The 25579-nt window shown below is 44.5% G+C and overlaps 1 protein-coding gene across 3 annotated transcripts in view; it reads right to left on the reverse strand.

The window, feature by feature from the left end:
- The window catches only part of LOC126248289 (uncharacterized), a 343564-nt gene extending 330518 nt beyond the window's left edge, over positions 1-13046 (reverse strand). Inside the window, exon 1 of one of the 3 annotated variants that reach the window (XM_049949142.1) lies at positions 12943-13024. The gene's annotated coding sequence lies outside the window, so the exon portion shown is untranslated. Of the gene's footprint in view, positions 1-12942 lie in introns of all 3 variants that reach the window. The other 2 variants (XM_049949143.1, XM_049949141.1) reach the window with 2 other exon arrangements.
- Between the last annotated feature and the right edge of the window lie 12533 nt (positions 13047-25579).

Here is a 25579-nt window from a genome sequence, read left to right on the forward strand (position 1 = left end):
TGCAGGAACCTTATATTACAGTAGCGTATTTCTTTAGTGTACTGTGGTGTTCAGTTCTATAACCATATTCTTTTTAAAGGCTTGGTTCAAATGGTTCAAATGGCTCTGAGCACTATGGGACTCAACTGCTGAGGTCATTAGTCCCCTAGAACTTAGAACTAGTTAAACCTAACTAACCTAAGGACATCACAAACATCCATGCCCGAGGCAGGATTCGAACCTGCGACCGTAGCGGTCCTGCGGTTCCAGACTGCAGCGCCTTTAACCGCACGGCCACTTCGGCCGGCTCTTTTTAAAGAAAATCAGCAAATATCATTGGGACGTATTTCCGTGCTGGAAAGTGAGTTCGCTACATGGTGGTGGCAGTGTTGCTCGAACGACGTTCACATTAAGAATGCCGATCTGAGGGACCAAAGGAGCATGGGGGCAGTGTTGGGGGAACGACCAATACAGCACAGCGGGGGGAGTGGGGACGGGATGGCGTCATTTTCTTGGGTCATAAATTATCATCGTTAAAAATGGCAATTATCACTATACCCTAAAAGCTTTAGACACTTGAGTAAACATGAAGCTACTAGGACATCATCTTGACACTAAACTATGGTAATTATTATGACAGTTATTGCCTCTTAATTATGTTCTGTGTGAACGAAACACAGCCCAAGTGTACAGTTTGTTTAAATAAGTATGATTATATTAAGATAACACAAATGGGCAGTTTCTTTACTTAAGAGAACGATATCCCTCATTGTCGGAGAATGCCCATACTCCCATTACAGATATCAAGACCATGTAATTTAGTTGATTCAGCAATACGTGCCCATATGATTTCAATAACTTACTAGGAGTATGTGAAAATCCATTTGATAATCTTGTGCAACGTGCAAAAACAAAATTTCAGGTGGCTGCACGCTATTTAGCCTCGTGATACTTTGAAGAGGCTGGAATTTTTAATTTGCGTAAAAAATTCGTGCCTGATACTTGCAAGGCTATCAACGAGCCACTTAATCAAATCGTACATACATATGAACTTTTTACTTATCAAATTCTATTGCGTAGTCGTTGCTGAACAAACGGGGAAATGAATGGATTCATTCAGTGGAACCAGAAGACTTTCGGCACGTAAATCCCATAAATGGAGGATCCTGCACGCTCGTTATCAGCTATTCTTCTCAACTACTAACAGTAACTACCGAAGATCTTAAATTTCGAAACCAACTCTTCCGCCCGAAACCAAGAAGTGCTAGTGATTAGAAATTCACTTTGCCGTTGTCGGTTTTACGTCCCTGTCTCTGTAATGTTCTATAATTGCATAATAAAACACTGACTCAACTGCATACAACTCCAATAGCCGCAGACTTTCACTCTCTTATAATTTGATCACACACCGCGTTGTTGACATGTTGGAGACATACTCAGAACTGAACATTAAACAGATTTGATATGAGGCGTAAGCTCCTATGCTTTCCAGTGACGCTATAGTATTTACCACGACGCTTCGTTCACATGGACAGTAGTTTACGAAAATGTTGCTCAGGCTAGAATGTCACAGCCAGCGGGGACGCGCCTTAACATTGAACAGATGCAGATCTCAAAGCTATAAAAATGCTGAAGGGAAAATCGCTGAGTGATAATAATGCCACTCAGATGCAATGCATCTCAGGGTAATCTCCAAGAGACATAACACTCTAACAGGCTCACGTGCAACTCCGTATCAGTCCCTTTCATTGATGCTGGACCTCCTCTTTCTCCCGTCCCACTTCCCTTCATTGCCATATAGATGATTCATCGATTTCTCACGATGTGCGCTATCAATCGACCCCTTCTTTTAGTCAGGTTCTGCCACAAATTTCTTTTTCCTATAAGTCGATTCAGTATCTTTTCATTAGTTATTCGAGCTTCACATCTGATTTTCAGCATCACTTTGTAATGCCACATTTCAAAAAACTTCTGTTTTCTTCTTTTATGAGCTGTTTATCGCCCACATTTCTCCTCTGTCCACGGCTACATTACAGCACATTGCCTTCACAAAAGACTTCCTAACACTTAAATTTATAATCGATGTTAATACACTGTTATTTTCAGAAATACTTTCTTGCCATTGCTAGTCTTCATTTTACATCGTATCTCCTTCGGCCACTGTTAGTTATTTTACCATCCAAATAGCAAAGCTCGTATATTACTTTTAGTATCTCATTTCCTAACCTAATGCCTTCAGCTTCGCCTGATTTAGTTACACTAAATTTCATTACCTTTATTATACTTCTGTTGACGTTCCCGTTACAACCCGCTTTCAAGACACTGTCGTTTCCATTCAGCCGCTCTTCCAAGTCTTTTGCCGTATCTTACGGAAATCCATTGTCACCGGCAAACCTCAAAGTTTTTATTTTTTCTCCCTGAACTTCTAACTCCCTTTCTAAAAGTAGGTTCTGTTTCTGTCACTCATTGCTCAATGTACTCGAATAATATAGGATATGCTACAACCCTGTCTCACTCCCTTCTCAACTACTACTTCCCTTTCATGTGTTTCGACTCCTGCAACTGCGATCTGTGTTTTGTAAAAGTTGTGAACAAACTTTCAGCCGGCCGCGGTGGTCTCGCGGTTAAGGCGCTCAGTCCGGAACCGCGCGACTGCTACGGTCGCAGGTTCGAATCCTGCCTTGGGCATGAATGTGTGTGATGTCCTTAGGTTGGTTAGGTTTAAGTAGTTCTAAGTTCTAGGGGACTGATGACCACAGATGTTAAGTCCCATAGTGCTCAGAGCCATTTTTGAACAAACTTTCACTTCATATATTTTATCCCTGCTACCCTCAGATTTTGATAAAAGACGAAAAACCTAAACTGAATCGACCAGATGGGGATTACTGAAGTGAGTACTCAATAAATGATAACTTGTTCCTAGTTCTACCCAAATCACTGTACGAGCATACTCGCTGTCTAGAAAAGAAAAATAAGGACTCATATTTTAAGAGTACTGTCTGGCGTCAGTCGTTGGTCGTGTTAATACATAGTCTGCCGCCCAGGGTAAACTCAACATTTTTTGCACCCTCTGTACGACGTCATCTTATTTTTATTATGTAATTTTACAAGATCTGTGTTGACAGTTAACGTTAAACAATGTTTCTTCAGACTTACATGCATGTCCGAGTTCGAGTCTCAATCAGGCACAAATTTTCATGTGCACCAATAAATACACTGACGAAAAAACATCGCAGCACCAAGAAATAATTAACGCAGAGTAATGAAATTTCGGGAATACATTTGTCTAAGTAACATATTGAGGTGATTAACATAGCAAGGTCACGGGTTAACGTAGGCGCGAGATAAGCCATTGCAAATGTGAAATGTTGGTAAATTAAGAACCGATTGTTAACAGTTCGTTGTGTCACTGTGGAGCCAACTGCTGCTCAAATTGCTGCTGCAGATGCAGTACGATGCGCCAGAGCCATAAGCAGAACACAATGGTCTTTCCTCTCGATAGTGCCAGCTGACCGTCCGTAACCCGTTCTTCTTCCTACCGTACATTCTCGTGACCACTGCTGCCAGGAATCATTCACAGTGGCTACATTTCTGTCAGGTCTTTCTGCAATATCGCAGAAGAAATATCCATCTCCTTGTATCCCTGTTACACGATCTTGTTCAAACTCAGTGATGTGTTGAGGTGTCTTTGTCACCTTAAAGGCATTCTTGACCAACTCACCACGTCTAATTTCAAAGGTAACTAACGCTCACGACCGTTGCAGCACGTATTTAAAGCAAACCTGATCTGCATCCTCATATAGTGGCACTACTAGCACCACTCTTTTGCGACTGATGAGAAATTTGAATAGGCATCATTTTTCATGTGTAAAAGCACGTCTACCAACTTTCGTTTATGTCGCACAACTCCTTGATGCTGCGATTTTTTTCCGTCAGTGTAGCATAGCTGAAGTCAGTTTAGATTGGCAATATGAGAATCAACTTTCGTAACATTTAATGAATAGCTGTGGATCGTCACACTGTGTCTGTTGCTTCAGACATGCATGCGTGTGTGAAGGAACATTGTTTCACGTGAAACGTCAACACAGATATTGTAAAATTACATAATAAGTATTATATGCCTTGGTGGGTTAAAATGACGATCATAGAGAATGCCCGTCTCTGGCGGGAATCGCCGGCCGGTGTGGCCGAGCGGTTCTAGGCGCTTCAGGCTGGAACAGAACGACCGTTGCGGTCGCAGGTTCGAATCCTGCCTCGGGCATGGATGTGTGTGATGTCCTTATGTTAGTTAGGTTTAAGTAGTTCTAAGTTCTAGGGGACTGATGACCTCAGATGTTAAGTCCCATAGTGCTCAGAGCCATTTCTTCCCGCATCTACTTCTCCCTCCCTCTTCGCCTTCTCATGCCATTCCTCATTTCTGTCGCCTGCAGCAAAAATATTCCCCTATGGAAAAGAGCGCCCATGGCATGTGTCCCTGCTGCTATACTCACTGCGTAGTGTTAACGTACTCTACTGTGTAGCTACTTAAGAGAACCATAGTCTCCCACATACAGCCTACCTTCCTAAATGCGTCTGTGATCCAAATTTCCCGAATGGTTAGCCAGTGACAGCAATGACTCCATAGAGTTATTTCATGTGTTGCGACTACGCTTTCTAGTACTTACCGAACGTTATGGATCGCCAGTAGTTGATAATGTAAACCGTCCATTTGCACTGTGACACCATAACATATTTTGCGTAAAATAAAATGTCTTCCACAGCCTACAGAAACTACAAAGTGAATTCCGTAGCGATCGACCGATAACACCTTCTACATAAGACCTCAGACGACGGCAGCACTGGAGAGCAATACGTTCAGCTCAGCTGTAAAAGCAGGAGGCGCTGCTTATCCTTCCACGCAGCTCGCCAGTTGTGTCCACGAGGCTACACAGACACCAATTCGGCCTCCCTCCACGGAAAATTTCGGACATCGTACCTGACTCTTCATTGTCAGTCCGCCACTCTGACCTCTATGTCGCGAAGACAGAATCTACAGCCTCCAGACCACCGAAAACGACCAGCGAACCATCTTGCAATGTCGATCTATTTCTATCTCTGTTTCTCTTTTACTCTCCTGCTCCCATTCCCTAAAATGCACTAGTCCACGGTTGGATGAGCAAAATCTTCTGTAAGCTACTGCGAATTTTTTTACTCGCATATGAACTACAGACGCACTCCGATGCAACGGTTCAGTAAATCTGTCAGCCTACGTGGCTTGCTCGCTCTCATGCTGTTGTACACCGTCGAGCACAACAGGTACTTTATTAAGGGGAATATCCTATTGCGTTCTTACCACTGTCTGGAGTGAGACGTGGACGATAAACAGTTCAGCCAAAAAGAGAAAAGGAGCTTTCGAAACGTGGTGTTACAAAACGATCCTGAAGATTATATGGGTAGCTCGAGTAACTCAAGAAGAGTCTGAATCAAACTGGGAAGAAAAGAGATTTATGGTTCAAATGGTTCAAATGGCTCTGAGCACTATGCGACTTAACTTCTGAGGTCATCAGTCGCCTAGAACTTAGAACTAATTAAACCTAACTAACCTAAGGACATCACACACATCCATGCCCGAGGCAGGATTCGAACCTGCGACCGTAGCGGTCGTGCGGCTCCAGACTGTAGCGCCTAGAAACGCACGGCCACTCAGGCCGGCTAGAGATTTATGGCACAGCTGAACTGAAAGAAGGGATCGGTTGACAGGATACATCCTGAGGCATCAAGGAATAGTTAATTTGAGAATGGGGGAAGCGTTGGGGGCAAAAATTGTAGAGGGAGCCCAAGGATAGAATGTAGTAAGCAGGTTCAAATATATACAGAGTGAACATACATAAATTCGACAAACTGCAGCCGGCCGGAGTGGCCGAGCGGTTCTAGGCGCTACAGTCTGGAACCGAACGACCGCTACGGTCGCAGGTTCGAGTCCTGCCTCGGGCATGGATGTGTGTGATGTCCTTAGGTTAGTTAGGTTTAACTAGTTCTAAGTTCTAGGGGACTGAAGACCACAGCAGTTAACTCCCATAGTGCTCAGAGCCATTTGAACCATTTGACAAACTGCAGCGACGGATTCTTGACTAGAAATGGAGGAAAAAAAGGTCATATTAAAATGTGTCCGGAAATGCACCGTTGCCACGGTAGATGGCGCTTACGAATGAAAGTTCCTCTGACCATGTCCCTTGTGTTCCGTGTGTGTTGCAGACTGTGTGATTGACGCAACGTACTTAAGCAGCAGAATGGTCCGGTATTCATGTCGGGAACAAGCCGGGATGGCATTTGTGTATGGCCAAGAGAATGGATACAGTCGAGAGGCGGCATCGCTACAGCAAAACAAGACCCTCACAGACACCAACCACGTCACACAACATTTCAGGTCCTTTTCAGGCGTTTGTGTGATCGTGAGTCCTTTCACACAGACGAATGTGCAGGAAGGTGGCGGACTGTGCGTACACCAGGAACATGGTGTAAGCCAAAGTACGATTATGTGTATCGTGCATGACAACCGCTACTATCCCTGTCACCTGCAATGACTGCAAGAATTATCAGCACGCGGATTTCCCTCTACAGGGATGATTTTGTGGATGTTTCTGCACCAGATCATCATAATTACGGGATCTCTGTCATCAGTCCTCTTTACCGACGAAGCAACCTTTACCAGAACTGGCATAATCAATCTGCATAATCGTCATCTGTGGGATACAGACAATCCTCGGGGAATGGTTGAAGTGCCTCATCAGAATCGGTTCAGCATCAATGTGTCGGCAGGGATTCTTGACGACCACATACTTGGACCAGTTATTATTCCACAACGCCTCAATAGAGGACTGTACCTGGACTTCCTGCAGAATACGCTGCCTGGGCTGTTTGAGAATGTGCCTCTGGCAATACGACAGGTTATACGGTTTCTGCATGCCGGAGCACCACCTCACTTCCGCATTACAGTTCAGAACGTGGGAAAGAGTGTGGCAGTCCACGATGCGACGTGTGAACGCGTGCACTGCATCACATGAAGGCCACTTTGAACATCTGTTAACGTGGATGCGATGAAGCTCTGTACTGTATTTCAGGACGATTTGTTGTCGTTGCACGCACACCGTCCATTTCTGGACACATGTTCTGCGATAACCTTTTTCCCTCCATTTTAAATCAGGATTTCGTCCTTGCAGTTTGTCGGTTTTATTAATCCTGTTTAGTTATGTCGAGGTGAAGAAATTTCCTAAACCGCTACAGACAAATGCCGAGATGTTCCTTTGAAAGGGCACAGCCGATTTCCTTCCTCATGGCGAGCAGGTGCTCTGTGTATGTATTTATTTATTTATTTTTATAGTGAAACTGCATCAAATCAGTCCTGACATTGAAAGCAACAAGTACCACAGTTTTCAGCTATGAGCAGCTTCACCTTCCTTATTTTATGAGATGTAGTGTCCATTCATCTGTTCACTAATGTTGCAAGGCGTCGTTCTCGTCTTGGTCTTTTCCTCACATTTTCAATCAACGTAGAACGGCATCACATGTAAATAATACGATCTTGCATTCCAGTTTTAATGAGGACATGAAACATGAGTGGTTATGAGATTCGATGGGTGCTATAGTCGGTTTTATCTTGAATACAACATACTTTAACCTGTTTTCATGTATTGCAATTTTTTTATATCTAACATTTCCGCATGTGGAAACAGTTTCTGGAGCTGCGTGTGGGGGCCTCTGAACTCGCAGTTCTCACAGGTCTGAAACATCCTTTCAGCATCCGACCTCCTGGTAAGACACGAAGAGTCTGACGCCCACCGGACCACGGCGAAGTTGCTGATAGCAGAAACAAATGTGGAGCTGTGTTCCCAGCTTTGCCGAATCACATTTCGCACAATAGTGCACCCGAGCTCAAGGGCAGGCGAGGCGAACCATCCCCTTAGCCACAGCGAAATTCGAGTGGGTAACAGCTGGATTAAAGGGCAAACGAACATTTTGCTGGATGGCTGCGCCACACCACTCGCTAGGCAAAATAATATCGTCTCGAGAATACTCCGCTGAACACAGACTCAGAGTCTTCCGTGGGAACGTAGACCCTTAAAATTTTCCGTTCCTGTTTCCAGAAATCTTACGAGGAAGGCGAACGACAGAAACACACTGGGAATCGGGCCAGCTGGCCACTGGTTCGTAGAGAAATTGGTGATTGGTTGGTCCACAGTTAACAGTTTCGTGGGAGGCAAAATTCCATGATAATTTGCAGCAATTGGTAGAGCGTTTCGGGGCTGCCATACGATTTGCACCGAGGGACAGACGTGAGCACTGCTCGAGTTGAGACGAGGAGCCAGAGAGACGAGGACTAGGAGTCTTATTCCGGCACGGCAAGTGACTTGGCCTCTCGAGTTTTGAGTCTCGAAGTTTTTCTTTCGGAACGGCGTCCGCTACGATGGAGCACGGAATCTGCAAGCACCGCCACAGTATGGAGAATTCTGCCCACGCCTTATGCAATACTCAGGCGGAGCTCAGAGGCGCGCCGTCGGCCGCCACGCGCTATCAAACGGTGGTAAGGCGGCATTGCAATGCGAGAGATTGACGCAGAAGCGTGGAATAGTTTGGAGAGGGATCTTCTTGTTAGAATGGTTAAATTCGTGGTGATTCCTAGTATCTATGTAGCGTGCAAGTTGAGAGGCGCAGCACAAGCATTTTTATTCTATCTGTCTTCTTATGAGGGTACCGGGTCTCTTTTCCATAACAAAAAAACTGTTCAAATGTGTGTGAAATCTTATGGGACTTAACTGCTAAGGTCATCAGTCCCTAAGCTTACACACTACTTAACCTAAATTATCCTAAGGACAAACACACACACCCATGCCCGAAGTATGACTCGAACCTCCGCCGGGACCAGGCACGCAGTCCACGACTGCAGCGCCTGAGACCGCTCGGCTAATCCCGCGCGACTTTTCCATAACTTCCCGATTGTAGATTTTGTCCCCTTTTTTGTACTAAATTGACAATTTATAAACTGTAACGTAGTGCCATTTGTTTAGTGACCGACATTTGGATATTAATTGTCCACCAACTTCCGTTAGTGGCGACTCTGCATTATTCTGTTAATTCATTTTTGTTTCGCTGTCAAATTATTAATTTCAGTTATTGGCTTATTGAATAAATTATGTCTTGCCAGATCTATGAATTTCATTTGGAAGCTGTAAGAGGAGCCTTTTTACATTGATTGCGACGGGTTCTTTCACCATAAGCTAGCAATTACGGCCACGATTAAATCTAATAGGATAACACGTGTTTCCTTCATGCGTACAGTTGGTTCACCAAGACGATTGCTAGTTTCATGGGGGCTCCCTGCTGCACTTGATATGGCGTGCCAGGGAAAGGAATACGTTACCTAGTCAGCCTGGCAATCCCTCGTAGAGCGACGGTTAGTTGCAAAACACCGGCTTCTTGCAATGTAGCTCACATATCTTGCTCACAAAACACTGTGACTTACAAACGGCACTGCATGTGTGATACTTCGACACAAGATAAAGGTAACAGTTCATATTACTAATGAAGGACATGATTATACACACCATCAGTTGCTGTATGCAGCTGCTGTTATGCAGCAGCTGATGTGTTTAAAAATATTGCAGCCTTGGAACGCCACCATGCAAAAATACTAAGAAACTATTTGTCGTGGTGTATTAGCAAGCGACTGCTTTCCGACCTTGAACTGCGACCTTTGGCTGTGATAAGGTTTGTAAAAATTAATCAATTCACCGTCAACAGACAGGCAGTTTACTACAGACATATTCTTGCGAACCGCCGTAAAAAATTGTTTACGATATGTCACACGAAGGAAATGAGACTGATGCTGCAAATTTGTATAAGCTACTTGCCAACTACTTCTGTTTGCGATGGTCGCCGTCAAAATAAGACCCACGCCTGCGTTCGTTCCCTCCGTACTTCAAAACATTTCTGCGTGCCTTTTTTTTTCCGAGAGTATCCTCTTCGCACACATGTGCGATGGCACTCTATTCAGAGATGCACAGGTTCGAATACTGGTGGCGGAAAATTTTCACTGCCGATACTTGGCCGGCAAGGGGAGGTGAGATGGTGGCGTGAATTTCCTGATCACCAGTTTTTACGACAATGTCCTGAGTTAAATTCCAAATCTCTCCGCGGTCTCTCATGAAATGAGGGCATGTGACACTCGATAGCGATCCGTCAGTCAGATGGGGACGTTAAGCTCGGCGGCCCCCTTTGTGTTATTCAAGAGGAGTAGGCTATGTGGCGGCACCGGGTTTCACGTTGGTTTCACCCGCTCCCTTCCCTTCATCCGAACATCACAACCCCAAACATTACGCTGCACAAGCACACGTGACAGTCATTCACAAGACACAGGTACATAACAGGTCGTAAGAAGGTAATGATAAACCATCTCCACTAACAGATTGCCTGTTACAGCGAATATAATCATTCTCTGAGTATGGAACTACTTTGACTTAACTTTGTCGTTCTGGTGAGAGCTAGAATGTGTCTGTTGTAAATTGATAGATCATTGCTACTAAGGTCGTGAATTTTTATGAAACTTGTAACAGCACAAGGTCACAGTACGGAAAACAGTCACGCACTAAAACGCCACTGCAAGTAGTTCCGTAATAGTAACAGCGGTCTCTTTCCTTTTGTGTCGCGGTGTTGTTGCTGTGAACTTCAGTCCGAAGACTGGTTACGATACAGCTCTACACACTAGTCTATCCCGTAAAGGCCTCTTCATCTCTGCAAAACCAGTGCAACATATATCCATTTGAACCTGCTTTACAGTAACTCTCACTAAACCCCCCCCCCTCCGCCGTTGCCCCCCCCCCCACACACACAAAATTGCCATGTTGTCCATTCCTTCATGCCTCAGGATGTGTCTCAGGATGTGTCTTATCAACCGATCTCTTCTTTTAGTAACGTAGCGCCAAAATCTTTTCGTCCCGTCTCCTCCTCATTAGTTATCCATGCTATCCATATAATCTTCAGCGTTCTCCTGTCGCACCGCATTTCAGAAGCTTCTATTCTCTTCTAGTTTGAACTGTTAATCGCCCACGTTTCACTTCCGTACAAGGCTACATTTAAAAAAAAAGACTTTACAAAAGACTTCCTAACATTTAAAATATTCAATGTGAACAAATTTCTCTGTTTCAGATATGCTTTTTTTTTTTGCTTTTTCCAGTCTGATTTTTATATCCTCTCTACTCAGGCGTTTTTAATTTATTTTCATGCGCTAATAACAAAACGAATCTATCATTTTTAGTGTTATTTCCTAAGCTAGTCGAAGTATTACATGTATAACCACATTTTTCCTATAAGATACACTTTCATAAATCGCTGTTAACTAGACTGATTTTTAGTAAGCCGATGAAAGACACTACGCCCAAGCAAAAAGGAACATAATAAAAACATACCTGAAATGTATTGCAATGGATGTGTGCAGTACACTAAAAGTATACCTGAAATATATTTTAGTGGATGTGTGTAGTACACGTGTTAGCACGTAGCATGCCATCGGCTTGTCTTCATTCTTCCTCGTCGTTCAAGTGACAATGTTAATATACACAATGTTTCCTGCGCTGCTTTCCTACACGAATTATCTACTTCAGGAAATCTAATGAATAGGTAACATTTAACTAGACTATTAATGAGTCATAACTGTAGGAATTCATGACATAGTAATAGGAGTAACGGAGTGGAACTATCATATTGGTGAAGTAGCAGGGAAAGCGAATTGTAGTTTTCGATTAAATTGAGTGATACTTGTCAATGAATGAGAATATTATAAATTTTTCCTAAGAATATGCTGGCATATAGTGTAGGATCCACTTCTAGTTGGGTCAACATGGGGCAACGACAGTCAACAAAGACCGGTAGCAACAATGCTTACAGCTTTCTTTGCCTCGTGTAGGAATCACAGTAATTCATAGCTGCCTGAACTACCTGGTATCCCCAGAACAACACATAAACATCTACAGTAAATGTCCTTAGAACAACCAGAAATAGATAATTTGGGTGGATTCATTCCCTTAGGTGTTCATACTGTAGGGATTTTGAGATAAAATTAGAGTCATACAGTGACGAATAGATATTAGGTCTTCCTACGCTTCAGCAGTGAACATTTTATGTATCGTAAAATGGTGCCGTATGGGGCGAACTTAACAATTTCATTTGAGTCACCGACAACATATTTTCCTCCCTTTTGACGATTGCTGGCAACCTGAATTTTCCGTTTTCATGCGTTGCAACAACAAAATAGGTGCTAAAAGTATCCCATAAGACGCTTGGAAACTGTAATGGGAGAAAATATAACGCATTTTACATACAAATCAACCTGTGCGCAAGAATGTGACAATTTTAAAAGTGAATCATCCGAGGTTTCCTTTATTTTTATTTCTTTTTTTTTCTTTTTGTTTCGCTTTAAATAGTGGTCCCGAAAGAACGCCAAGAAAGAACGCAACGGCCGTCAGATGAAATTCACCCTTTTCATTTCGAAGATTGTTGAAACGTTATTGGTCAATAGAACACAAGTGGAAGAGAACTGTGTAAGACTTAGCAGTAGACTTTGTAACTCTCACACTGTGTGGAGACGACTTAGGAGAAGAGATTGTAACTCTCTCATTGCGCGGAGAAAATAGTTTTTACATATTTCGGCGTAGTGTCTTCACCGTTGCGTTCCTCCAACTCACTTCTCAATTTATTCTCCTACAGGCTTCGACTTAAAGATTTACAATCGTTTCTTCTGATATAGCTGATATAGGCAAATACTAGTGTAAACTAGGTATCACATCCTCGCCTGCCCAGCTGTTGTAACTGTGTCAAGAACTACATTTTCTACTTCCAAGCGCGAGCAGTGCTATGTCGCTGCTCACAGAGAGCTCAGAGAAGAGATATCAGTTTAGAATGACATAGTGACAAAGCTTTCAAAAGTCTTACTTTTCGAAGATAAGTTCCAGCACCAACGATGGTTTGGCGAGGCAACGCGCGTTGCACACGGCACCACTTTCCCTGCGGCAGTTGACGGTCGACTGCCGCTTGCCGCTCTTCTCTGCTTCTACTCTGCTGCCGCCCCCCTCCTCCCGCCCCCCCCCCCCCCCCCACCTGTAACCCAACCAAGCTGTCCAGTCATAGAAGTGTCAAGTAGTCAGACAAGATCCATCTGGTGGGGTAGCAGCTGTTCGCAGGCGCTGCGCGCTTGGTTTGTAAACAGCTCTGCGTGAATCGCAGGTTATTTCTTTCCCTAGTATCAGTCGCTGCATTCGTGCTAGTACTATGGAATTATTGTCAGGTAGCATCACCTAAAGTATATATCTACACTTATACTGCAGATACATATAGGATGCACCATAATTACTGGTAAAGTGTGACACGGGTGTAAGTATGCTACAATAGATATACATCTACATCTGCAAGCAAAAACGTTCCAGTAGACATGGGTTTACAAATGAGCTGTATACAAGATTCGCACTCTCTTGTATAAAACAGTTCCAGACTTTTAATTAGTTTACAAATTAGTTAATGTGTTAAATATTTGACATTAAGCATATAAATGAGGAAAACATTTTTCAATTATGTTTAAAGTTTGTTGCAAGTCGCCAAGTGCTCTCACTATCAAAGAGTGAATGAGTATATTCTGTGTAATTTGCACTGCGTTTTGAGGTAGTTCTTCACTCATCTCAACGCAAATGACGTCATATCTCCTGGCCCATGTTTCGCGCAATGATTAAACTTGCAGCTACAGTCAGTGATACAGTCTGTTAAGTAATAGCGTGGTCGGCATTACTCACAGATGGTAAAAGTTAACGCCTTAGACCCTTCACAGCCCTGTAGAGGAAACCTTTATCCTTCATGCAATGTCCATAAGGCATTAGTTTACTTTGAATTCTTGACTGAGATACACAAGAAGAGACAGGAGTGCAGCTTATGTGTCGCGTTTTAGGGCTGTATTTCTCTGTAGCCATCCCAAAGATCCGAAAATGAGCTATGACGCGGGCTCTAATTATAAGGGGAAATCAAAGTCATTTCTACAAAAGAGGGTAAAAACCTATAACTAGGTCAGAAACGTGGATGACTTTGATGAACGTGACTCAATCGGTAAAGTGAATCCAAAAGTGGAAAAAATTATTGTTAACATATCTTCGGGAAACCCACTCTACATATTGCGTCAAGTGCAAGCAAAATTCACTTTGAAACAGCTGTCAACGTAAACTCTTCGCTTTTAGAGGTCTCTTCCACGTGAATACGCGGAAAATTTGCTTTCAAGCATGGCTCAGAGATGCCAAGCAATTATCGACGCTGCGGGTGACCGGACGTGTTATTAATTGTAACTGCATTTTTCTTTTGTTGATATATGTATATGTTTCAGTTTGTTGTCAAATACATTTTTCTACTGATTACCATGTTCTTACTTAACAGACTGTATATGTAAATACTGTCTGCAAAGTGTGTTGCGAATAGAGTTAGTAGTAAAGAAGTAATAAATTAAAACGTGACGCCTGATGAGGCATTTCTACTGCATGAAAGGCGAGATGTAGTGAGGGTAAGCCTTTTTCCTTTCATCATTTTGTGGGTGGTGTCAGCGAGAAAAGTTTCATAAAAATTTTAAATTATGTGTTAAGTTTGTTGCAAGTTAATAAGTGCTCTCATTCTCAGATACTGGATTAATATAGTCTGGTATTTGCTTGTGGAAAGTTAAGCTGCCACGAGACATATACACAGTAATGTGGACCACAATAGTAAAGTAGAAACTGAAATTGTTCCGTTCTTTGCCCCACATACCTCATTTTTGTCCCATAGGGTAGTATAATTGATGTGTAAGATTTGAGCTTAATGAAATGATATTTAGAGGTCGCTCATCTCTTTTTTTATTTCAGGTGGATGAATAATTGAATATGGCTGCTACTGCTACTTGTGTGAGATGTTCTCCCGCCAACTGGCTCCTTGTAAAGTCAGTATCTCAGTTGTCAACAGCAAGATTACCTCGTGCATTAGACAAGTTCAGAACTGTCCAATTCGACTCCTTAGAGGGATACAAGACACTCTGAGATAGTTATAAATTGACCTGTGAAACGGCAGTTTCAATTGGGAAGCGTGCAAGGATCCACCACAGTGAATAGATTCAAGTGTTAGGAAACTATCTAAGCTACATGAGCAATATCTAAACTTAAAGGAAAACAGAAATAGACAGACAGAAGTTAAAATAATGGAACCAAACGGATTCAAAAAAATCTGAATAAGTTATTTGATATTGCTACGAGAAATGCAATAAAACAGATTATAAATGAAAAGGACACGCAGTTTCTTCAAAAACAAAGAGGAGATGTCTTTTCTTGCAGTATGACAGGAGCTGGTCTGAAGATAGCAGCAACAGAAACAAAGAAGAGGGAGCGAGAGGAAAAAGATAGAATAAAGCGAGCTCGATATGAAGAAGAAATTAATTTATACATGAAAGGAGCTGCAAATGGTTCAAATGACTCTATGCACTATAGGACTTATCATCTGAGGTCATCATTCCCCTAGACTTAGAACTACTTAAACCTAACTAACCTAAGGATATCACACACATCCATGCCCGAGGCAGCATTCGAACCTGCGACCATAGTAGCAGCGCGGTTCCGGACTGAAGCGCCTAGAACCGCTCGGTCAAAAGGAGCTGTAATCATCCTTCCTTCTACTTCGCCGTCATCATGTTCACCGTCTGCTGGAAGTGGTGACAAAGCAGAATATCGACCATCCAAATCATTGAGTACACCTTCAACATCAACTGCTGCAGATGTTCACTCCATACCACCAAATGTAAAAATATTCGAGTCGCCTAACGTTGTTAGTGCTTTGGATGGAGTCAGTCTTCCAGATCGCGGAGCAGTATTTGTAACTGGAGCCACTGCAAAGGCGTTAGGTCACAATGTTTCTGATTTAACTATCTCTAGAAGTTCGATCAAAAGGTCAGAAGTAAAACAGGGCAAGCAGTTTTAGAAGAGGAAGAGAAAGGTAATAATTTGGATGGTCCTCTTCTTTTACATTAGGATGGCAAAATGCTTCCAGATATCATTGGTCGAAAGAAACTGGTTGACCGAACCACTGTCCCTGTTACTGTAAATGGACAAGAAAAGCTTCTACGCGTTCCAAAAATAAACCGAGGAACTCGTGAATCTTAGGCTAACGCTTGCATAAATTTAATTAAAGAGCGGTATCTGTTTTCAAAAATCGAAATACTTGTGTTCGATACTACAGCCAGTAACATAGGGCTTCACAAAAGAGCGTATACAAAGGTCCAAGAAACTTTCAGTACAGAGTTAGCGTGGATTGCTTGCTGTCATAATATTCCGGAAATTATATTATCAGGTCTGCTTTCCTGTACTTTTGCTGCTTCTACAACTCCAGAAACAGTGCTGTTCAAACATTTTCAACAAAAATAGTCTTCAATTGATCAATCTAATTATTCTGCAGCACCAGACGAATTGTTCAAGAATCCAGTAATGAAAAAATTGTGGCATGAAATGTTAGACTACTTGTCAAATGCTGTTCGTGGAAGACTTACTAGCGAATCATTTAGAGCTCCTGGTCCAACGCATCATGATCGCTAGGTGGCGACAGACATTTATCCACTGAAAATATTTCTCTTCCAATCTCAGTTTAAACTAACACAACAGGAAGTCCGGAATATAACTGATTTGGTTTTATTTGTCAGTTTTGCTTACATCAGAGGCGTACTAGTATCAACAGTCCTTATAATGATATCAGATTTACTTCTCTCCTCAAGAATTATCCCAACAAAACTGTATCTAATAAAGCATGTAAGGCTCTTTGCAGGCATCTTTGATTTCTCTCTGAGCGCTTGTTTCCCCTAGCCTTCTTTCATGATAGAGTAGAAACAGAGACAAAAGAACTCATGGTGAAAAATTTGCAACGCCCACGAATATCTGGTACTCCTCGTCTACTCAAGATAATGAATCAGTTGGAAGAGTTAGAAGACCTGAAATTAGAGAATCCTGTGACAGGGCAGACACTTGCTTTTCCATGTATTGATTGAAGGAGGAAGAATGAAGTTATCTCCGACAGAATGGCCGATCGGCAAGTATTCATAGAACTTCGCTCAGATGAAAGTAGTAAATGACACACCAAAACGTGCTGTCAGCCTGATCAAAAAGTACAATGAAATACTGACGAAGGATCAGGAGCAGAAATAGTTTCTTCTTCGCGTTATATCCAAACATCGAAATGAGCTCCCTAGTTCTTCAAAACTGCTCTTATAGCACAGTTTACACATTCACGAAGCGAATGATTTTTTTCTTGTATTATAAAACTGTTGTGCCCTTGGGCGACCTCTGACAGTCAACATTTTTTGATAAAAGCTTATGTGTGTTACTTCTATACATAAATGCACAAAATAAGCCTTGTGGAGATATGAAATCTCAATTTCGGTTTTTTGGATCATCCTAATACACAAATTGTAACCGTAATTTATTTTTTGAACCTTTCACATTAGACTATATCTCTTGATGAGCAGATTGTGCCGGCATTTTAATTTTTTTTAATTCTGTCGCTGTTTATATGAAATACTGAAAATCTAATTTTTGTTGTCCCTGGAAGCCATTAGATAGGCAACCTGCAACTGCGTTCGGGTTCCATGCCCCGGGCTAGTCGTTTACTAATATGCAAGGTGATCAGAAGCAGACTACAATCTCGTAAGGGTGTTCCAGGGTAGGCTGTACTGATAAATTATTGTTAAGAAAAAAAATTCGGTACTTTGTGCCATTTTCGAGTTAATTAGCATTGAAGTTAACCAATCAGGTCGTTGCTAATTTTGCGGCCCACTAGAGAAGATATCGCTAAACGTGTTCTTCGTTTGGTCTCTTAAAACTGAACAAGAGAGCGATACAAAAATTGGACATGGGACTGTAGTAAGATCGAACCCGAACCACAGCTGAGCAGTCTCGTGTGCTATCACCTACGCTATGCGAACAACCGATGCTAAATTGTATCTGGCGGACCGCTTAATTTGCACGCACAGTGGTCTTATTTGCTAATTTCAATGGTAATTAAGTCGAAAACGGTGCAACGTTTCGAATTTTTTCTTTTGTCTGAGCACAACTTAGTCTGTAACATCCTTAAAAACTACTCAGACTGTCTCTGACCACTCTGTAGATATATTTGAGATGTAAACTTTTGTATTAAGTTGGAAAATAATTGGTCTCAGATCTTAACCATGGCCTGTGGTTGGGGAATGTGGTAGTTGCATGACGGGACACTGGCAAATTTTGCTGCTGTTGCAAGGCGACATCTATCGTGCCAGTATGGTCGAGCAGGGCCCGTATCTTGGTCATCAAAATCACCTGACTTCAACCCTCTGGATTTTTCTTCTTGGGTTCATGTCAATGTACAGCACTCCCGTTGATCCGGTTAAAGAATTGGAGCAGCGAGTTGTAGAGCCTGTCAAGATTTACGAGATTATCCGGGGGTATTTGAAAGAATTCGAAAGTCACTGCAGGGAATAGTGCAGTATTTCATCCAAATACGAAGACGACATGTCGAATACCTCCTTTACCAGTTAAGAATGTAACGTAAATTGTAACTTGCAAGTGCAAGTATTCTTATTCAAGAATATCATGGGTGAACTATGAATCCAGTGAAATGAGAACTTAATCGACGAGTTTACATTGAAAACACATTTATACTAATTATATACACCGAATCGTCAAAGAAACCGGTTTAGGCATGCGTATTCAAACATAGAGATATGTAAACAGGCAGAACACGGCGCTGCGGTCGGCAAGCCTATATAAGACAACGAGTGTCTGGCGCACTTGTTAGATCAGTTACTGCTGCTACAATGGCAGGTTATGAGGATTTAAGTGAGTTTGTACGTGGTGTCATAGTCGGCGCACGAACGATGGGGCGCAGCATCTCCGAGGTAGCGATGAAATGGGGATTTTTCCCGTACGACCATTTCCCGAGTTTACCGTGAATATCAGGAATCCGGTAAAATATCAAATCACCGACATCGGTGCGGCCGGAAAAAGATCATGCAAGAACGGGTCCAACGACGACTGAAGAGAATCGTTCAACGTCACAGAGGTACAACCCTTCCTCAAATTGCTGCAGATTCCAGTGTTAAGACATCAACAAGTGTCAGCGTGAGAACCATTCAACGAAACATTATCGAATGGGCTTTCGGAGCCGAAGGCCCACTCGTGTACCCTTGATGACTGCACAATACATAGCTTTACACCTCACATGGGCCCGTCAACGCCGACACTGGACTTCTGATGACTGGAAACATGTTGTCTGGTCGGTCGAGTCTCGTTTCAAATTGTATAGAGCGGATGGACGTGTATGGGTATGGAGACAACCTCATGAATTCATGAACCCTGAATGTCAGCAGGGGACTGTTCAAATTGGTGGAGGCTCTGTCATGGTGCGGGGCGTTTGAAGTTGGAGTCATATGGGACCCCTGATACGCGTATAGACACGACTCTGAGAGATGACTCGTACGTAAGCTTTCTGTCTGATCTCCTGCAACCATTCATGTCTATTGTGCATTCCGACAGACTTTGGCAATTACAGCAGGACAATGCGACACCCCATACGTCCAGGATTGCTACAGAGTGACTCCAGGAGCACTCTTCTGAGATTAAACACTTCCAGTGGCCACCAAACTCCCCAGACATGAACATTATTGAACATATCTGGGATGCCTCGCAACGCACTGTTCAGAAGAGATCTCCACCCCCTCTTACGGATTAATGGTGCCAATTGCCTCCAGCACTACTTCAGACATTAGTAGAGTCCATGCCACGTGGTGTTGCGGCACTTCTGCGTGCTCGCGGGGGCCCGACACGATATTAGGTTCAAATAGTTCAAATGGCTCTAAGCATTATGGGACTTAACATCTGAGATCATCAGTCCCCTAGACTTAGAACTACGTAAACCTAACTAACCCTAAGGACATCACACACATCCATGCCCGAGGCAGGATTCGAACCTGCGACCGTCGCAGTAGCGCGGTCCCGGACTTAAGCGCCTAGAACCGACGGTCACAGCGGCCGACGGATATTACGAAGGTGTATCAGTTTCTTTGGCTTTTCCGTGTATATTTCATAGTGAAATCAATGGCGGCTTGTACCCATATATTCGCAACAGCTCAGTTGGTGAGCCATGTTAATTGGAACTTTCCTGCTTGTCCTATCGTATGTTCTCACGGGTGTCAGTTCTCGTATTGGTAAGCAAATTTTCACAGCTTATTTTTACGGAAACGAAAGTAGCCGTACCTTATTGATTTAGATGCGCTGAATACGAATATCAAAGTTATAATTATCTCCTACTAAGGGTTACAAATAAATAAGGTGTTTACGTTTCACAGTCACGCTTATGTGACGTTGTAAGAGCTACATGTGCAAGGGTTCCTGTGCCGTGAGTGATGTGGGCGCTGCCAGTACAATTTGGAAACAGTGTTTTACACCATGACTTAAGGGCACACCATCTAGTCACGTGAGCATTCTCGGACGTAGAAACCAGAAGCGATTTTAAGTATCGTTCGTTACGGCTCGATGTTCTGCTGCTGCGTTGGTTCATTTGTTACTGGAATAAGTGTCGTGCCGGTTGGTAGTGAATGTATGTGAGGTGAAGTGCTGAAATTAAAGAATTGTGTTATTGTGCGTGTGTACGCTTGCGAGGCGGAGGCTTAATCTTGGCCAACGCCTCGCATTTCAGTTCCATATTGCTGTAAAGCAAACTCTAGTTATGCAGCTAGTTTCCCTTTTAGTTTCAATTTTTATTCTGTCAATAAATGAGTGGCTACGGGGTTCAGGTGTAATGGTTCTTCAGTAATTTCTTTTCACAGCTTTATCTTGCAGGTAAGGTTCCAACAGTGCATGTGTTACTCAGAGGTAGCTTTCTGGCCAGTGTCTTGGTTCACTCTGTTGTGCAAGACGGGTTAGAAAGTGATTGTCTGCCTGGAAGGTGGCCAGCAGAGCGACATCAGCCAGGCATGCACCTAGGAGCGGTGCAGTCGGTTTCAGACGCAGTGTGGGCGGCAACCGTGGACCTCGTAGGCAGCGGGGGGGTAATTGTTCTGTTTGCGCTCGGCCACACCGACAGTCCAGCCCTTCTCTCAACGCATGGACGGACAACACAGACGGATGGAGCTAGGACATAAACTTCAGTTTCAGTTGCGGAGGCCGGACGAATAGACATCAGTCAGCGCTGTTTTAGAGTCTGGCCCGGGGCGGAAGAACGCAAGCAGCAGAAATTTCAGGAGCTTACATTATCCTCTCCTGAATCGGTCGGTCAGATAAGTAACACAGAATAACATGCTTCGTATTTGTCTAAATTCTTGTGGGAGAGGAAGTTTGACGCCAGCGTTGCGCTAGAGGGGTGTTGTTGACGGAGCTTTCTGTGTTACATGTGGGCTATCTGACAGGCTCTTTCCTCTTGGAGGACGGAGGCAGGCTGCCGGAGCACAAAATTTTTGTTCCACTACCGGTACATAAATTGAAAACGAGAGTTGCAGCAGCACCTCGACGCTTGCTTTTGTAACTAGCAACTCAGTCACATTAAGAACTGAGCAATGTGATACACTTTGTGCATATCAGACGGGATATACACTCCTGGAAATGGAAAAAAGAACACATTGACACCGGTGTGTCAGACCCACCATACTTGCTCCGGACACTGCGAGAGGGCTGTACAAGCAATGATCACACCCACGGCACAGCGGACACACCAGGAACCGCGGTGTTGGCCGTCGAATGGCTCTAGCTGCGCAGCATTTGTGCACCGCCGCCGTCAGTGTCAGCCAGTTTGCCGTGGCATACGGAGCTCCATCGCAGTCTTTAACACTGGTAGCATGCCGCGACAGCGTGGACGTGAACCGTATGTGCAGTTGACGGACTTTGAGCGAGGGCGTATAGTGGGCATGCGGGAGGCCGGGTGGACGTACCGCCGAATTGCTCAACACGTGGGGCGTGAGGTCTCCACAGTACATCGATGTTGTCGCCAGTGGTCGGCGGAAGGTGCACGTGCCCGTCGACCTGGGACCGGACCGCAGCGACGCACGGATGCACGCCAAGACCGTAGGATCCTACGCAGTGCCGTAGGGGACCGCACCGCCACTTCCCAGCAAATTAGGGACACTGTTGCTCCTGGGGTATCGGCGAGGACCATTCGCAACCGTCTCCATGAAGCTGGGCTACGGTCCCGCACACCGTTAGGCCGTCTTCCGCTCACGCCCCAACATCGTGCAGCCCGCCTCCAGTGGTGTCGCGACAGGCGTGAATGGAGGGACGAATGGAGACGTGTCGTCTTCAGCGATGAGAGTCGCTTCTGCCTTGGTGCCAATGATGGTCGTATGCGTGTTTGGCGCCGTGCAGGTGAGCGCCACAATCAGGACTGCATACGACCGAGGCACACAGGGCCAACACCCGGCATCATGGTGTGGGGAGCGATCTCCTACACTGGCCGTACACCACTGGTGATCGTCGAGGGGACACTGAATAGTGCACGGTACATCCAAACCGTCATCGAACCCATCGTTCTACCATTCCTAGACCGGCAAGGGAACTTGCTGTTCCAACAGGACAATGCACGTCCGCATGTATCCCGTGCCACCCAACGTGCTCTAGAAGGTGTAAGTCAACTACCCTGGCCAGCAAGATCTCCGGATCTGTCCCCCATTGAGCATGTTTGGGACTGGATGAAGCGTCGTCTCACGCGGTCTGCACGTCCAGCACGAACGCTGGTCCAACTGCGGCGCCAGGTGGAAATGGCATGGCAAGCCGTTCCACAGGACTACATCCAGCATCTCTACGATCGTCTCCATGGGAGAATAGCAGCCTGCATTGCTGCGAAAGGTGGATATACACTGTACTAGTGCCGACATTGTGCATGCTCTGTTGCGTGTGTCTATGTGCCTGTGGTTCTGTCAGTGTGATCATGTGATGTATCTGACCCCAGGAATGTGTCAATAAAGTTTCCCCTTCCTGGGACAATGAATTCACGGTGTTCTTATTTCAATTTCCAGGAGTGTAGATGGAATTTAGTTTAGACGACGTCGAGCAAAATTAACTGTAATATGGGTAAAGTGGGGAACCGAGCCTAGTCAAGTTGTGTCAGTCTTCTTTTTCTCCATTCTTACTCTGCCAAGATCAGCAAACTCCTGAAGAAACGCGAAATAAAATGTGTGTTCCACCAATTCAACAAAATCAGGGCTCTTCTCGGAACGGTCAATGATGATCTGGGGTTAAGAAAGCGCAGTATTTACCATATACCTTGTCAATGCAGTATGTGTTATATATGTCAAACCACCAGAAAAATGGACATAAAATGTAACGAACACCAAAGAGTCACAGGCTAGGGCAGGCAACAAAACCAGCAATAGCACAATACTGCCTGAAGCTTGAACACGCTATGGATTATGATAAAACCAGGATCCTGGCCCAAACCCCCAGATTACGAGATAGTCTCATCAATGAGTCAATTGAAATGAAGATGGCGCAAAACCTAATCAGTTGGAAAGCAGGATACTAACTGAGCACTGTTTGGAATCCGACATTTCAGCTGCTATGAAAGCACCGGAAAAAATTCCCAGCTTCAGTAATGAACCACCGACATCTGCAGGCGTAAAAGATGATCAGACCACATAACAGAGCACCAGGTGGCGGCCACCGTCGCGGAACACGGCTAGTCAGGTTACGGATGAGATAGGGAACTACATCAACAACCTGAGATATCAGGGACCGCGCCTCACGGGAGCAGACCTAATACGGAACTCTGGACGACGCTCGCCGCCACAAGAGGCTGCTGCAGCGAGAACGGACGTAATACGTAACTCCAGCAGCAGCGCACAATTGCAGGCAGCGCATTCCTCGGCCGTGAGGCGAATGCCAGAGCTGTCCCCCACATCCTTCCAACATTCCCAACTGGGAGAAAACAAAATCTTTGCCCCCCCCCCCCCCCCCCAAAGACCACAAAGGCCAAGAAACCAAAAAAGAGCCCGCAAGAAAGTATTGCACTTTCATCCCGCAGCGATAGAAATGGAATAAATAAATATAATGCAATTTTCCCACGTCTGGCTGAAAAGGGCATAGCAAGCCTTCAAACAGCCCGCCCTCCTCCTTCCGAGGTGGGAATGAAAAGCGCAAGGAAAAAAAAAGGGCCATGCAGCCAAGTTCAGTGTGAGCCAGCCAGGTCAGTGCATTGCTGCTGTTGTGCGCTATGATACGCTACTGAGGCTGACAAAGAGCTGTGATGGAGTGTTTGTGCTGTCACACGACACAAAGAAAATTGTAGTACGTCGATTTTACAACACTAGCGGACTGTCGTGTTTCTGTGCTACAACATAGGCAAAGGTCGAAGTGGTCTGAAGAAGACTGGTGCAATCAAGGAATCGTCAGTCGTGCATCTCACTGACATTGCTGTTAAATCACAGAAAAGGAAGCAGCAAGAATAAGATCGTACGCCTGTCCCTCCTTCGTGCATCCAGTGCATAGGCATAGGATGGACAGTGCTGTACGATCAGATGGCAGACTGCTGTAAGCATGAAGTCGACGTCGAATCCGAGGACTCAGACACCACTAGCGTGCTAAAAACAGTGAATATAATCGATTACAGGGCACTTAAAGGCGCTGTGATTGACCACACCAACCCCACTCCCCAGATGAAGCAGACAGCGACGCCAAAGCAGCGGGAGAAGCTCACCAAGACGCTAATCAGGAGGCTCGACGAAGCAGCAGTCCAGGAAGGGCTGCGACGTGCAGGACTACGTGATAACGGTAGTCAAACTGCGCAACCGGACGAACAAGAAGAGGTCGCTGCTGCTCATCGTCGCCGTGCAAACGGCAAAAGACTCTTGTGACGTCTTCGAGCTGCGGAAGCTCTTTGGCTTCCCTGTCAAGGCAGAAGCTCCACCACCTGACCTGTACCGAAAGCCTCAATGCTTTCGGTGCCAGAGTGAAGGCCATGTGGCTAAGCATTGCCGCAGCCCCACAAATTAGAGATGGGGCCCCTCCACGCCCGCACCAAAGTGGTGACCAAACCAAAAGTTCTACTGTCACCTCCGTAAAACATGTTAGTTATCTAGTAAGTGGATCACAGGATGCTGGGCTGTGATGTTGTCCGTGCGTCTGGGTAGGACCTACGCATTAACACGGTCCATCAGGTGATAGATAGTGGACGAAACGGGAGTGAGGGTAGCGATTTGAAGAGCAGAGGGAAAAAAGTGCCATGGCTCGTGCCGTGGGAAAAAAACCTCTGCGACAGTGGGATGGGCAGTAAGAGCAGTAGTGGCTTACTAGCTGCGATAGCTCATGCAAGGTTGGATTTGTTAGTATAGGTATCATGCATCATTACCGTGACAAGCGATGGCAATGTGTCCCAGTTGCTGCAGCTGCTACATTCCTGGAACAATCAAGATCGTTATACAGTAGTGGGAGATCGGCCATAGATCATCTCACTGTGTGGGGGAAGTGTGGAGCTTGTTTGCATGCAGTGTACGGTACGGCTTCCCTGTGTGGTGCCAGTTATTCGGCAGTGTATTTCAGCTGGATATCCAGTAATGGCGTCTGATTAACATGGG

The sequence above is a fragment of the Schistocerca nitens genome, chromosome 3, assembly GCF_023898315.1.
Source record: "Schistocerca nitens isolate TAMUIC-IGC-003100 chromosome 3, iqSchNite1.1, whole genome shotgun sequence".
In the NCBI taxonomy this organism is placed as follows: domain Eukaryota; kingdom Metazoa; phylum Arthropoda; class Insecta; order Orthoptera; family Acrididae; genus Schistocerca; species Schistocerca nitens.